The 17,107-nt window shown below is 40.4% G+C and overlaps 1 protein-coding gene across 4 annotated transcripts in view; it reads right to left on the minus strand.

The window, feature by feature from the left end:
• The window catches only part of lingo2 (leucine rich repeat and Ig domain containing 2), a 228,782-nt gene that overhangs the window by 89,416 nt on the left and 122,259 nt on the right, over nucleotides 1-17,107 (minus strand). For all 4 annotated transcript variants that reach the window (XM_058054395.2, XM_058054378.2, XM_058054368.2 and 1 more), the window contains one exon: nucleotides 4,488-4,560. The gene's annotated coding sequence lies outside the window, so the exon portion shown is untranslated. The remainder of the gene's footprint in view (nucleotides 1-4,487; nucleotides 4,561-17,107) is intronic.

Here is a 17,107-nt window from a genome sequence, read left to right on the forward strand (position 1 = left end):
TGCGACCCTCGTGAGGAAAAGCGGTAGAAAATGAATGATTTGATCACCGTAAAGAAGGTCAAGCTAACAGGAAGGCACAGCATCACAGTCCAGGCTTTATTAGTGTCATAAACAGACAATGGCTCTCTTTGGTGGTCTCAGGGCGTAATGTGTCCCTGTGTAGCCGGGCTCCACTGTACAAAATGGAAGCCATCAGGCTGCATTAATGAATTCCATCTTAAATGTAGGCACCTCGTCGCTCGTCAACAGTGTACAGGTTTGTCTATCCAAACAATATATATATTTTATTGTGAAACAGCAGCCAGGCTTTCACCAGCATCATTATTCCCTTTTTAGATGTGAAAATGTGCAGCCAGGTCCAATCAGACCCAGTCCGACTGATGTCTGGGCCAAGCGAAAAACAATACGAGAAAAAAAAAACAGTCTCGTTCACAAACGCACTAGACTGTATCTTGTAATTAAAAGCTTCATGTGGGACTGAGCGTGTCTACATGCCTCAAACGTGCCTCGACTACCTCCAACCCTGCATCCCCCTCCTGCTGTGACGATGGATCAGCGCTATGGAGGTGCAGCTTAGTTCCTGCTGAGCGAGGATGTAGAGGAAGCATGCGGCGCTGCTATAAAATGCTGTGTTTACTTCATGGACAAAATGCTGGACTTATGCCTGACGTTGCAAAATTACCCAAAATCAAAAGTCTGAATTTCATGAGGGAAATAAAGGATATTATATACCTCACCATAGAGTACCTCCTCCTTCACAACACTTGCTGGGCCTGCTGCTAAATGACTTCATTCTACTTGGAGAGGGCTATTCAATGGAGTGTTTTACAACTAACAAGTGCCAGCTACATTTTTAAACATCCATTCTCGTTCCAGTATTCAAAAGAAAACATATTTAGCATCAGAAGTATCTTTGATAAGGATACTTTGACAAGTACGGAGGGCATCAGCAATCAAACAGCAATCTAACTGCCAAAAGGCTATTCTACCGACAACTTTTACCAAACTATCACAAGCTCTCCAGAGACTTTCTCACTAGATGTGGTGCCATTCCAACCCCCCTTGAAGACATATTTTTAGCATCATTAGGGAGTTTATGTGGTATTTGGGGACTCAAAAATGAAAGCACGCATTTTCTATTCTCACTGAGCAAAACCAGAAGGTCCTTCTCCATGACTGCCGCTCATCTTATGATTAGCAAATAGCAGAAGCAAACGTAGGCTTGAAAAATCTCAGGATCTCAAACGTTTCTCAAAATTCTCAGTTTATCTGGATTTTTTTCTAATCTTTTTTTAATCATCATGTCTGCTTAGGGCTGGGGTGGGCAAATGTTTGGACTTACATTGCATAGCTTTAACAAAATTTATGGGGGTCCAGACTATATATATTTTACATGCAACAGTCCACCTGGGAATATTGTATCTTTAAAAGTGTGTGTTGCGTCCCTTTTTTCCCCAGGAGCATTTTGTAAACATCAGACTATATTAAATAACCAAATTGATAAAACAGCTACTTAAACAACAAAACTGTTGGCTCAAGCCATGATGCCAGGTTGTATGTTAAATTTAAATTAAAATACTTTGGAAAGAACGATGTGGCCACCGGGCCATAGTTTGCCCACCACTGCCTTAGGGGTTCCATATGGATCGAACCCAGAACATTTACTGACCGCGATTTCCAACGTAGGTTTTTTGTCAGCAGGAAATGGGTGTGTAAAGTTCACGTTTTGGTAATGGTCACGGTTTTACTGTATTTTCTGGACTATAAGGCCAGAAATGCATAATTAGGTTAAAAAAAAAAAAAACAAACAAACAAAAAAAAAAACATAAGTCGCACTGGAGTATGTCACATTTTTGCGGGTAATTTAACTTGCCCAAAACAGACATTACGTCCTCTTGGAAGGCAAGTTGTAACATTAAAAGAATAGAGAACAGGCTGAATAGATGTAAGATATGCTAACACAATCGTTATTCAGCTACACAAAAAATAAACATGAACAGAAAAGGTGTCCAGTGTTTATGTAACAAACAGTTTTTTCATTTATAAGTCGCTCTGGAGTATAAGTCGCAGGAACAGCCAACTTATGACAAAAAGTGTGACTTATAGTCCGGAAAATACAGTATTTTATTTGAACATGTTCCAAGCTACAATGAAAAACTTGACATAATTCTCTACTACATGGCAACGTATGAAGGTATTGAAGGCTATTAGTAAACAGCTGTCTGCATATTTTACCCTGTAAAACATGAAGTATCAGCCACAAGATACTTTAAAAGGACACATGTTAAACTCATTAAAATGTATAATCCCCATACTGACAGTGAAACCCCCACACCCCCCCAATGCCCCTAGTGACACGATTAAAACAGCACAGGAGAGGGGATGTAAGCAGATTTTCTTAAATACCCACCTGCATGAATTATTGAAGAATCCAGTGGCAGGCGGTGCATTTGGTACCTGGGCCCTCAGCGGGGACTTAACCGACTTAATCCGCCTCTTAATACCACCACTCTCATTTTGCAATTACACAAACCTTCAATAATATACAAAAATGCAATATACCAAGGTGTGGATTTTGGGGCTTTTTGTGTACTGGGTTTGAAAACAATAATTAATAAACCACAAAACTCAGTTAACCCTTTATCTTCCAATACATTGTCGCCAATACGCCACAGTTACATTTCAAATCAATATTTATCTAATAACATGACAAAAACAAAAGCCCACCAGGGTATGCTCTTTAGAGGCCGTGGTAAACAGCTTGTAAGCACTGGTGTAGAAATGGTGAGCAAATCCTTTCCGGGGCTGAGACAGGCTCGCTAGCTTCGGGGTTGATCAAAAACGCCGTCCAAGTTTTTCTAGTCCGCCTTGAAAATGGATTTTAAAATCGCCCGAGAACAAGTCAATTTTTACCCCCCCCTCGTCTGTCAGGCATTGTGGCTGACTATTCAGCTTGTCCATGCTGACGTTATTGTGAGCCAACGAGCCCCCCCGTGAGCACAACATGAATTCTGATTGTTTTTAAAAACAGCAGCAATGTGCAAAACAAGTAGAAGCTTTGCAGCCATGAAATGAAGGCAATAGAACAAATTAATACAATTTCATGATGGTGGATAGACCAGCAATAAAGGCTTTGCCCTGACAACACATCACTGGAAGCTTGTTAAGGTTAATGGTGTCGTTGTACATTTGACGAACCGATAAGTGAAGATGCCAGGTGATGACGTGAAGACATTTTACTTCCAAATAACACACAAAGCGGTGCTACAGGTCAGGTACAAAAGGTGTTAAAATAATCTGCTATGATTTGTCATGTTGTGAGTCAGTGTGTTTAATTAGACACCAACCTAAAACTGTCAAAGGTTTATATATTAATACATATTTTCCGCAGCTACACACAATAACCCGCGCAGAATTTTTTTTTTTAGATTTTGTAGAATCTGCACCTAATCCAACTGTATTTCCTTTGACTTGCGCTTCCTGCCAAAATGGTCTATTTTAATTTATAGGGCACTATAAATTATAATTTAATAATACCAATATGCTCTTTTGTATATAATAAAATATATATGATAAAAAATAATTTATAGTCCAAGGACCACCACTGGGCATGCCCACTCCGCTGTCAGTCAGAATCAGAAAAAAAAAAAATATTTTTTTATTATTCAAAAAATATTTTTTTATTAAAAAATGTGTATATATTTTTTTTTATATTTTTTTTTACATTTACAACTATTTTAATCTCCTTCCTGCCAGAACAGTCTGTTTTAATTTATCCCACCCATGGCCCGCCTCCGGGCATGCCCACAATCTGATTGGTCACATGCCCAAAGTGCTTCCTAACTATGAACCATATAAGGAAGTCCGCCCCTCTGTGACATCACAAAGGGGCAGTTTTACCACGACTTTTGAAACGTTTTGATCCAGCCCAAACTTCTTTCAGGGCACACAAACCTCATGATATGAAACTTTGGCATCAATTAACAAAGAATACTACATTTGAACGACATTTATAGGTCAGAAACGTGGAAAAAGCATAACTTAAATATTAAAGTGGCACAAAACGTTCAGATTCTAAGGCTTTGCTCACTATCTTCAGTGCTAAGCAAGCATGCCTATTGACAATAAAATCCCATCATCTCATGATTTCATGGCAAAGTGCTGTGGTCCACAAGGCACCAAAGCAGCATTAGTCATTTTTTACAGAGTGCAGTCATGGCAAATTTAAGGGGGGAGAAAAAAAGGCCAAAGCATTTAAGGTGAGGAGGTCACGCCAAAGTTCAAGACGCTGCTAGTGAATAATGCAACCGTGTCACTCCAACCCTTGCAAAGGCGTTTAACACTCGCCTTTGTCCCGTTCCCTTAAAAGCTTCTAGTCTCAGGCTTAAGGAATTAAATCAGGTTAAATTACACAAATGTCTACATGGAAGGAAAAAAAAAAGACACACACCCAACATAAGTGATTGTGAATGTCTGCTGGTATTTACCACTTTGAGAAGCAATCATCCCCTCAGCCATGGTTCGCTCTTCAGGGTGGTCTCCCCGATTCTCACTCTTTATCTGAAAGATCACAAGAGGGGGAGAGAAATAAAGAGAATGATGGGAAGGCTTTTAAGACAAAATGACAATCGATACATGAAGTGTTTTCAAAGCTCACTTCTTGTAAATCAGACTTTTATCGCAAATCCTGACCAATGCTAGCAGGGGAGTTGAAGTAATGGTGACCAAGAAGCCACACACGTACTGAAATAAGGAGTACACTCAAGCGGGGAAAGGTTGAGTGGTTGCAATTGCTTGAAAAAGGAGAGAAGAAGCAATTCAGCAAATTTGCATATTTTGGTCAAAATAATATTTTCATAATTAATTTTTAGTAGGAAATCATTCATAAATCCATGATAATATATGGATAAAATGTACAGCATGCATGCACCACTGTTAGGGGTGTCACAAGACAGTCAGTTCACGGGACAAGGTGACGAGATTTAAGAAAGGTTACAATGAATTGCTGAGCGTTAGCATGGCTAGCAGTGCAGTGACTGGCAGAGCGTTGTGGCTGACAGCACCCCCTGTGTAACCACTTCAGTTATACACTTCATTACACCGGCCACTAGGTGTCAGGGTTGATACATTGAGACAATAGCCACCAAGAAGTACATTGGAAACACTTCTATGCTAGGACTACGTTAAAAAGCCATAGCATTTCAGTATGTGGAATCAAACTATGGAATGGATTGAGAAAGGAACTCAAACAATGCACAACGATGAGCCAATTCAAGAAACAATACAAGCAGTTGATGTTTGCACTATATTGACAGTTACTATGTCACCCATTATGTCATTGTATGGTCATATCACCTACTTCGGTACGTGACAAAAAAATAAAAAAAATAAAAAACTATATTAGGAAAACAGGAAGTGAACAAATGTAACATTTACTGATTGTAAAAGTACCAGATGGAGGGGTAGGATTTAATAAGCTTTGCTTCTTCCTACTCCTTTTGGACACGTGGAACTGTGAGCTGATTATGTGATGCATTCAATTGTAATCTGATGCATGTTCAAATTAAATAAAACCATTACCACTACCATATGCATGCAAAACAATGCAACTGTAACCCGCAATACATGCTGGGCAACTTTCTGTAAGATAAGTGTCTTGAAGAGTCTTGAACCAGTCATGATATGCTATACATATCACTATATTGACACTATAGTACCCATTATGTCATTGGATGTATGGTCATATCACCTCGTACTTTGGTATGTGACAAAAATAAAAAACAAAAAAAAACTATATTAGGAAAGCAGGAAGTGAACAAATGTAACAGTTACTGATTGTAAAAGTACCAGATGGAGGGGTAGGATTTAATAAGCTTTGCTTCTTCCTACTCCTTTTGGACATGTAGAACTGTGAACTGATTATGTGATGCATTCAATTGTAATCTGATGCATGTTCAAATGAAATAAAACCATTACAAAGTATCCTGTCAATGCTAACGTGAGTCTATGTTATGTTTTTGTTCTAATATTCTTGGCACATTTTGGCATAGTCCTGACCCCTGAGTCAGGAGCGGAGTGCACAGTGTCTTTAAAAACAGCCACAAGCAATTGCAGGTACTCACGATAGTAGCAGATTCCTTCAAAAGTGGCAAAAAATGAAAACTAGCAGGCAGAATCAACACTTCTAAGGAGACGTGTCCAAAGCAAATAAAACATTCACAATGAACCAGTAAATGACAAAGAACACATTCTCCTGAAGAAGCCAGCTAATTACAAATAAGCACCAGCTGTGACTGGCAGCTTCCTTAGAAAGGAGGTAAAGGTGACTGAATATAGCACAAAACAGGAAGCGCTTGCAAAATAAAACAGGAAATAAGCAGAACTAACAGAAAGAGTTCAACGAGTCACGCAGAGTATGGCATTTTTATATCTTTTATGATGTCTAAGACGTCTATTATTATGTCAATTATATTGGAAAATAAAGGTATAAAAGTGACAATAGCAGTGTTAACACATCTAGTGGGCTTTATAATGCTAAAACAGATTTAGAACTTCTTAAACAGGTTTTCTTAGCTCTAACTATGAAAATATCCATGTGTATATATCTATAAGGAATCCTACTTCACGCAAATTCACTTTTTTAGGTCAGGTCTGAAATAATTAACCATGATAAAAGAAAACACGACGGCACAGAAGAGGGTTCTGGAGCTGAAACAGTGTCAAAAAAACAGTCACTTTCAGTGCAAATGTTGATCCAAAATTCCCCATTCGCTGGAAGGCGTGGAATGTATCCATCATTTATGGTAAGCGTGATAAGACAGTTATTGATTTTTGACCGCACTACCACAAAACAAGAAAGAACTCTCCGGGATGGAAACGTGTGATTTTATATCATCTTCCTTACATCTTATATTTCTTATTTTGTCTACTATATTGGGTAATATGAGTGTAAAGATGACTATAGGGGTGTTATGTAATGCATAGAGGGCTCTAATAATGTTCAAAACAGAATTTAGAAGGTCATAATTTTTTTTTTTACAGATCAGAGTACATTTGTGACCATCGTAAGTAGTCTTAAAAAAACATGGGCCAAGTAAAAGTGATTAATCAGGAATGACTCTGTAGGTGTTCTTTACCATTTATTTATGTATGTGTTATGGCGATGTTGCAGCAATACACGGTGCACTTTTAATAAGTTTGGGATGCAAACATGTGACTTTATATCATCTTCTTTACATCTTATATTTCTTATTTTGTCTACTATATTGGATATTATGAGTTTAAAGATGACTATAGGGGTGTTATGTCATGCCTAGAGGGCTCTAATAATGTTCAAAACAGTATTTAGAAGGTCATAAACCAGATCAGAATACATTTGTGACCATCATAAGTAGTCTTAAAAAAACATGAGCTAAGTAAAAGTGATTAATTTGTTATCAGGAATGACTGTAGGGGCTCTTTACCATTTATTTATGTATGTGTTATGTCGATGTTGCAGCAATACACGGTGTACTTTAATAAGTTTGGGATGCAAACGTGTGAGTTTATATCATTTTCTTTACATCTTATATTTCTTATTTTGTCTACTATATTGGGTAATGTGAGTGTAAAGATGACTATAGGGGTGCTATGTCATGCGTAGAGGGCTCTAATAATGTTCAAAACAGAATTTAGAAGGTCATACATTTTTTTTTAACAGATCAGAGTACATTTGTGACCATCGTAAGTAGTTTAAAAAAAAACATGAGCCAAGTAAAAGTGATTAATTTGTTATCAGGAATGACTCTGTAGGGATTCTTTACCATTTATTTATGTATGTGCTATGCCGATGTTGCAGCAATACACGGTGTACTTTAATAAGTTTGGGTCCTGGAAAGGGAGTCGCATTTCTAATTTGAGCCCTGAGCTGCAGAAGTTTGGGAAAGCCAGCTCTATCGCAAATCATATTGTTTGTTTTTAGATCTTCCAGCTAAAGTTCTTGATCTTTTTCAGAGCCTCCAGCCAAAAGTGTGTCCTACAGAAGGAGTTCACAGAAGCCTCCACCCACCCGCTACTCCTCTCTCTCTCTCTCTTTCGCTCTCATAATGACTTCCTTCATCCAGGGCTGCAGCATGAAACACAGCACATGGTGATTATGCATAAGGCGCCCTGACTCGGTAATGTGATGATAAGAGTGAGTGTGGAGACAGGAGACAGCTATCTCCTTCCATGTCCAAAGACAGAGAAGATGTTGGACTCGGGACAGTCTTGTTAAAATGACTCTTGACACTGCATGATATTAGCGCAACATTAAGAGTTCAAGGACAACGGCGGTCAACTTTTTTGATCATTTATCTGTTGGATCCCCTCGTTAAGCCTGCAGCCGGCTCCTGACAATGACCACAGAATATTGATGGGATGCATTTGAAGGAGCCATTTAGCTGAATTCATAATCCCCTTTTTGTCTGCCCAGGATATTCATGGGCAGAGGCGGAAGAGGCTTTTGACAGTCCAGGTTGAAAAATAACGTCTTTATGTTTCCGCACAGACATTGTCGGATACTCGTCGCTTCCATATAGCAGAAGGCGGTCAGTCTTAAATGATGTATTCGATCCTAATGAGCCTATAGGGGAGCTGTTGTTTCAGGAAGTGACAGCAAACGCATCCTTATTCAAGGACCATTCTAATTCCATTTAGAAGGCAGCATCATTGCATATGATGCGGCTTAATAAGGCCTCAATGAGAATCCGTCACATCCTGCCCTCTGAAAAATTGCAAACAACTCCCCTGCCTGCTACAAGCCTGGCCTTGATTCCCAAGGATGCATTAGCGCATCATTTGCCACCTGGCGTCAAGATGCGACACCCATCACGACAACGGTCTGCGCTCTTCGCCGCGCGGCCATAAAGCGTCCTAATGTGCTCGACCACCTGGAGGCTGGAACAGACGCTGCATCAGCAATAACAGACACCAGACTCGGGCTCGCTGTTGCTTAGCATCGCTTCAACTTTGCAAAACGGTGGTGCAAAGTTTGTATTGTTTGAAAAGACCGATTTCACGACTGCAAGCCGGCAAACTCATTTTGGAAGCTTATGCTTTTCTGCAATGAGATGCCTGCACGGAGCAAGGAACAAAATGCTTTCTATTTGGACGCCATACATTTCATTGTCAGGTTTTAAAACTTATTAAACTTAGTCTTAATTCATTTTCAGAGGAGAGTTTTGGGGCATTTTTGTAGAACTTTTAAGACCCACAGAATATTGAGTTTTAGAACTAAAACATTGAATCGATGTAAAGAAACATTACTATTTTTTTTCATTCATTCATTCATTTTCTACTGCGTATCCTTAAGAGGGTCGCGAGGGGTGCTGGAGCCTATCCCAGCTGTCTTCGTACACCCTGGACTGGTGGCCAGCCAATCACAGGGCACATACATATAGACAAACAACCATTCACACTCACATTCATACCTATGGACAATTTGGAGTCGCCAATTAACCTAGCATGTTTTTGGAATGTGAGAGAAAACCGGAGTACCCGGAGAAAACCCACGCATGCACGGGGAGAACATGCAAACTCCACACGGAGATGGCCAAGGGTGGAATTGAACCCTGGTCTCCTTGCTGTGAGGTCTGCGCGCTAACCAATCGACCGCCGTGCAGCCTACCGTGCAGTTTTTTTTTTCATCAGAAAAACAAAATAGTTTGTTTCTATCCTTTTGGGTTCTTTATAAATCAACACATCACAATATAGGGTGGTTTCAGCTAACCCAATCCAGCTCACCAAAATGTATTGTACTGTACTGTAAATTGTATTGTAATGTACTTTTTCTGCAGAGAAGCAAATTCAAGGAGAACCATGACTGAAGTCCATGTTTTTGTTTTAGAGACTCAAAACATCTGAACAGTTGTTTATGAAACAACAAAAACAACATAGGAAAAAATATTTTGATGACAAAATAACTATAGTTATTCACATATTTAGAACATAACACAAAAAAACATCTATTTACACAACAACGGCGTCACCCCATCCTTTGCGAACGTGACCAATCCACAGCCAGACGAACTCTGTGCCAGTGTAAGCTGCCTGTATTTTTATCTCAGCTGGATTCCTTCCGTCAGACAGAAACTTCTGTCTTGTTCATATCGAAGCTGTTGCTGCTGATCGGAGGGAAATAGAACTGTTGCCCCCTGCTGGGACAGAAATACATTGCCTAGGCTTAAAATTCACACACAAGATGCTTAAGACTTTCATCTGTAGCTCTTGTGAAGCTGTTGTTGTTGGACGTTTTTGGCAGTCAAAATAACTTCATGAAAATGCGTCTATAGATATCTTTGGCAGTGAAAAAAACGCTGTTCCACTCCAGTGCTCTAGAGGCAGTATTGTACAGAATAACCCCACTATAAGCAATGGTAGCATTTTCAAAACCACCTGTGAATGGCAGGTATGCATGTTTACACGCTAAATCACTCCACACTCTTTATTGCTCTCTGGTTCTACCATATCTTACTTATTGTGTGGAAATATGGGCTAATAACTATAAAAGCAATCTTCACTCGCTAAATGTACTGCAAAAAAGGTCAGTAAGGATAATTCATAATGCCGCCTACAGAGAACATACTAACTCCTTATTTCTAAAATCACAAATAGTTCAACTTGCTGATATAATTAATCTTCAAACAGCTAAAATAATGCATACGGCTAAAAATAACCAATTAGCTAAAAATGTCATCCAATACTTCTCTACAAGAGAGGAGAAATATGATCTCAGGGAAGAAGTACATTTGAAACACTTCTATGCTAGGACTACGTTATGCTAGCCATAGCATTTCAGTATGTGGAATCAAACTATGGAATGGATTGAGTAAGACCCTCAAACAATGCACAACGATGAGCCAATTCAAGAAACAATACAAGCAGTTGATGTTTGCTAAATACAAGGATGAAGAGTCTTGAACCAGTCATGATGTGCTATACATATCACTATATTGACACTTACTATGGTACCCATTATGGCATTGGATGCTTATATCACCTCCTACTTCGGTACATGACAAAAAATAAAAAATAAAAAAAAGCAAACCTTAAACTATATTAGGAAAGCAGGAAGTGAACAAATGTAACAGTTACTGAGTGTAAAAGTACCAGATGGAGGGGTAGGATTTAATAAGCTTTGCTTCTTCCTACTCCTTTTGGACATGTGGAACTGTGAACTGATTATGTGATGCATTCAATTGTTCATGTTCAAATGAAATAAAACCATTACCATTACCATATCCATGCAAAACGATGCAATTGTAACCCGCAATACATGCTGGGTAACTTCAAGTGTGCATGTGGGCTTCCCAGCATGCCTTGTAGGTTATTATTATGATTGTTTGGCATGTGTAAGCAGTCCCTGTGGTACAGTCACATGGTGTCTTACATTATTTTAGGTTGCACCATGCACATGCAGTTCAAGCTTTACTAATGGGGGGAGAAATGAGAATGGTTTCTCCCAATAAACAGGGAGAAACCATTCTGGTGTTTTTTTTCCCCACAAATAAAAGACTGCTTTGATCAAAAATCAGTGACGAAACCTGAATAGGTTACATTGTGTGTCACACTTTATATCTGTTTGACTTCACCATTCATGTGCAACTCAAGCTTTTTTCAAGCCACCCCACCCCAAAGTGGCGCCGATGCAAATGGATTTCACTGCACTTCATGCAGATATGCAGCAATAAATGAAATGGCTTCTTCCTTGCTAAAGTTTACCTGGCAACGTTATGCAGCTTTTGCATAATGCTGCTAACCAACCAACCAAAGTGTGATCAAAAGTGATCAAAACAGCAACTGACATTTGGTAGCTAGCTGTACAAGTATATGAAAGCCACAACATCCAGTCAAGCAGTCAGTTCTGAAGCGCTGTGGGACTTTTGTCCTGTTTTCAACATTATGAATGAATCAACATGTATACTTCTTTAGCGTAAATAAAGCCATTAGCCCAGGGGACAGGAAAATGCCAGATCACATTATCGTGCAAATTAACAAAAGAAGGCAAATCAAAAAGTTAATGGAAGCGATTAAATGGCATCCATCACTCCTACACATCCAGTTGATGTCATACGTTGCCGCTGAGGCATTCCGCCTCGTGTTACTTAACCTTTTCCTCAGCTTCCAATTAGAGAGGCTACACATGATGCTATGAAGACGGTGAAGACGACACACTTTGTGTCACCAAGCAGCAACGGAGTAAATGATTGATTGCACTGATAAAGCGTTAATTCATTCTGACAGGATGCTTGATGTGTCAGTCGACACACGAAGCAACAGCACGGTATGAGGGCGTTATGCAACGGTGCATGGCCGACTACAATATTAAACATATGGCTAAGTTAATACCAATCAAAACTGAGCATTACTGTAATTGATTGGATATAAGGGCCACTTTGACATTTTGTCAAGCAACACATCTAATATTTAAACTGTCCACTTTAATCATTTCCATATTTTTTCTCATGATATTATAACTTTATTGCCATCATTTTTTAACTGTATTCCATACCAGGCTGCACAAGCGCGCAGGCCACACAGCTAGGAGACCCGAGTTCAATTCCACCCTCAGCCATCTCTGTGTGGAGTTTGCATGTTCTACCCGTGCATGTGTGGGTTTTCTCCGGGTACTCCGGTTTCCTCCCACATTCCAAAAACATGCTAGGTTAATTGGCGACTCTAAATTGTCCATAGGTATGAATGTGAGTGTGAATGGTTGTTTGTCTATATGTGCCCTGTGATTGGCTGGCCACCAGTCCAGGGTGTACCCCGTCTCTCGCCTGAAGACAGCTGGGATAGGCTCCAGCATCCCCAAAACCCTCATGAGGATAAGCGCCAGAAAACGAATGAATGAATGTATTCCATAATATTATAACTGTATGCTCCAATTTTATTTTGATTTGCTTGTTTCTCATAAGATCACTTAAAAATCACTTCAATATTTGAAATATATTATAAAATGACGTTATTTTCCTCACAATATATACTGTATTTTTTGTGAGAATCAGACTCTTTTCTCTTAACATTTTGACTTTATTTATTTGACTTTTTATGTTTTTTTTCTTTCATTTCTGCTATTTTTTTTAACATTTCCAACTATTTTAATCTCCTTCCTGCCAGAACGGTCTGTTTTAATTTATTCCACCCACAGTCCGCCTCCGGGCATGCCCACAATCTGTGATTGGCACGCCCAAAAGGGGTACAGACTCTGAACCATATAAGGAAGTCCTCCCCTCTGTGACATCACAAAGGAACGGTTTTACCACGCCTTTTTAAATCAAGCTTTTTGAGCCATCCCAAACTTCTTTTAGGGCTCATTTCCAAATACGCAAACCTCATTATCTGAAACTTTGGCATGGCTTAACACGAGAATACAACATTCTAACGACATTTGTAGGTCAGAAAAGTGGAAAAAGCAAACTAGGCTCCCTTTAATGAAGACTGTTGCAAGAAGCGGCGAGGGAGGATGGGAGTGATACATTCGTATTTGCAATTTACAGTATTCTTTTATGAATTCAGTTCTGTTTCTCACCTTTTCTATCAAATTGCCAGTACTTGCAACTTTCTTTGGCCCCATGGCGGGTTATTTAGCAGTCTCACTCAATAAAAGAATTCACAGACAGTGAGTCACAAATATGTAGGATGTTTTGTTTGAGCTTAGAATTCCTCCAAATGATACACAACACTTTGTTTCACACAATATGGTATTGCGACCGAGATAATGTGCAAAAACCAAAGCAGAGGTTTGACTTTAATATTCTTTGTCACCTACAAGAAAGACTTTAGTCTGCTTACACAATTAAAATATCAAAATCGCCCCCGCTTCCTTTGATTTTTCATAGTGGTGCCCTCGGTGGAAAAAGTTTGGACATGCCAGAGTTTTTTTTTTTTTCAAAGTAACTCCACTCCTGATAAATATTTCCACACATTGTTAATGAATAATGAATAATAAATAAAGGCATTTGAATGCCAACGGCAAGAATAAGGCAGCAAAAGTCACAATGCAAAAGTGTTGCTATGCGTCGAATGTACTGTCATCGTTTGTGTCTGACGGTTTTCCTGCACATGATTCCGCTCTGTAACCCCAGCATGTGTGTAATCCCGCCCCCACTGTGTGTCTGTGCAAGTATGCTGCATGAAGCTGCGCCATCCAGTGCAACCGCCGGACTCCTCTGGCCTCGGTGTGACTCCTGAGAGATGATGAAATAAAAAAAAAAAAAAAAGAAGAGCTGCAAAGTCCAATAGCGAGCGCACCCCACGCATGCTCTCTCTGGAGTTGGCTCACCGGTCCATGCAGTGCTTCTCCTCCATGCTACACAGCAGCGCATTCAGACACATGTAGTATGTCCGCTCCAATTAGTCGAAAAAGAGCTCCCATGTCGCCCTGCACCTCCTGGTGGCATGGAGTGATTTGCTGCAAGTGTTGTTTTCTCCTTCAAACAATAGCCTGTGTGACACGTAGCTACTGTGGAAATGAGAGGTTGTCCAGCTGCACAGTGAGACGCTTAAACATCAAACAGCCAAGCAGTTCAACAGTTTAGAGTTAGGATGAGCAAGCCGACATCGGTGGACACGGAGTGACAACACCGTGTGTTCAATGCCAATGAATTCAACAAAGAGGAAGGCCGCAAAGTAAACAAAGGACAATCTCTCTCCACAAATCAACACCCCTTCGTGAACCGCAGTTGTTAATTTGACTTAATATACTGTTGATAAATATTTTAAGATGGGTGCAATTTGACCCTGGAACAGATTATGTCGATATCAATTTCAGTCTCCACCCAATTTCCATAGGAGTCGTTTTTTGACAGAACATTTTGGTAAAATTTTCCCTGATTTTTGTACCCTAGTCTGTTTGTCCCATAGTGTGTCATTCCGTGGCCACACCAGCACCGTTCATTAATTCATTCATTTTATACCGCTTATCCTCACAAGGGTAGGGGTGCTGGAGCCTATCCCAGCTGTCTTCCGGCGAGAGGCGGGGTACACCCTGGACTGGTGGCCAGCCAATCACAGGGCACATATAGACAAACAACCATTCACACTCACATTCATACCTATGGACAATTTGGAGTCACCAATGAACCGAGCATGTTTTTGGAATGTGGGAGGAAACCGGAGTACCCGAAGAAAACCCACGCATGCACGGAGGAAACCGGAGTACCCGGAGAAAACCCACGCATGCACGGGGAGAACATACATCTCCACACAGAGATGGCCGAGGGTGGAATTGAACTCAGGTCTCCTAGCTGTGAGGTCTGCGCGCTAACCACTCGGCCACCATGCAGCCCAAACCAACACCAGAAATTTGATGAAGTACTTGACAAACACTATTACAAAAAAAACTTGCACAAAGATAGCGTACCTTCCCCTCCTTTCTCGCAGCTTCTCGCCATACCCGCCAACCAGTCTTCAGTGTCAGTGTCGTAAACATTTTGTCCATTTGATTTTTCATTTATAACTATTTTGCATTTTTGTATGCACATAAAAGTATAAATATTATAGATGAAATGTATTTTTGTTAGTAATTTTGGGGGTTATGGATGAAATTAACTGAATTTATTTGCTTCCAAAGTTAGCTGGGATAGGCTCCAGCATACACTCGTAACCCAAGTGAAGACTAGCACGTATAAGCAAGGCCTTCGCCACAAGCGATACCGACGGGTATCTTTTCGAAAGAAAAGTAGGTTCTGTAAATCCGAACCATGAAGCGTAATGTTACACACACTTCAGCTGGAGCTATAAATAGACGAGCGAGGAACCCTCCACCCTTCTCCTGAGGAAGGCTCTCTATTTGTTGCCCCCCTCCAGCTACTGTACGCCATTTCTAGTCTGCTGCTGCTGAACATTTGTCATCATGTGGACTCTTTTTTTGTCCCACACTAATGAAATGACGCACGTCCTCTCGTTTATTCTGCAGCCTCTGCACTTATGAGTAGTGCAGTGATGAAAGAATAAAAGCTAAATATTGAATGGGAAGTCCGGATGAAGAAGTGATCATCATTCCAATCATCCAGGCAGATGACAGGCTGGCAGCTACCGCCCCTACGGGCCTCCCCCGCCACCCCATCTCTCATACCCCCCCATAGAGGTGACTATGAAACATGGACAGCAGCAAATTGAGATTCATCAGGCACGCCTTCCTCGCTTGCTGAAATCTATATTCAATTCTGCAGCATCTGTCATGGCCGCGGCGGCGGGACGAGGCATGCTGGGATTGAGAATCACTTGTGAAAATGTGACTCTTGGAAAAACACCGCCTGTCCTTCAGGTTACCTCTCTCACAGCCGCCGGTGAATTCACAGGAGGGAATTTATCCGCCGCTTGGCAAAGTGCCTTTTTCTTTTTAAAGTCTTGTCACAAAATACTTCACACAAATGCATTCAAACAGATACAAAGCTGCTTTTTTGGGGGGGCTAAATGACTTAGCTACACCTGCACAAATCTAATGTGAGGAGAGTTGTACCTTCATCCTTCTATTTATCCGAGGCGGTAGGGACCTCACCAAGGGTTTAACATCGGGCAATTAATGAGCCTACAATACCTGTACATCAAGGATATGCTGTTTCCCACAGGACTGCAATCTATCTGGGGTGGGGGTGGGATGCATGGGGGGGTCAAGTTTGCATAACTGGCCACTACACATTCAAAGCAAAAACAAATATGCTTACAAATACAATCTACGTAAATATATATTTTTTTCATGTCACAAACAAGACGGACCCCCCTGTGGCAGCTTTTAAATGGGGGAGGGGCCCATAGCTGGCTAGATTTTTCTGAAAGGGCACCAAGAGGGAACCGAGTGGTTAGCGCGCAGGCCACACAGCTCGGAGACCCGAGTTCAATTCCACTCTCAGCCATCTCTGTGTGGAGTTTGCATGTTCTCCCCGTGCAGGCGTGGGTAGCGACACCAAGAAAGGACATCATCTTCCCCACTCTAACTCTCCAACACAGTGATTTTTTTTTAAATAAACTTTATTCCAAACAGTAAAAAAAAACACAATGATTTTCCTTATGGATAATTGACATTTCATTCTCCTAATTGTCAAAAATATTGTCATCCCTATTCTTTACACAGCAAACCGGCTCA

Source organism: Doryrhamphus excisus, linkage group LG23 (genome assembly GCF_037039965.1).
Source record: "Doryrhamphus excisus strain RoL-2023G ecotype Guam linkage group LG23, RoL_Dexc_Guam_v1.1, whole genome shotgun sequence".
Lineage (NCBI taxonomy): Eukaryota > Metazoa > Chordata > Actinopteri > Syngnathiformes > Syngnathidae > Doryrhamphus > Doryrhamphus excisus.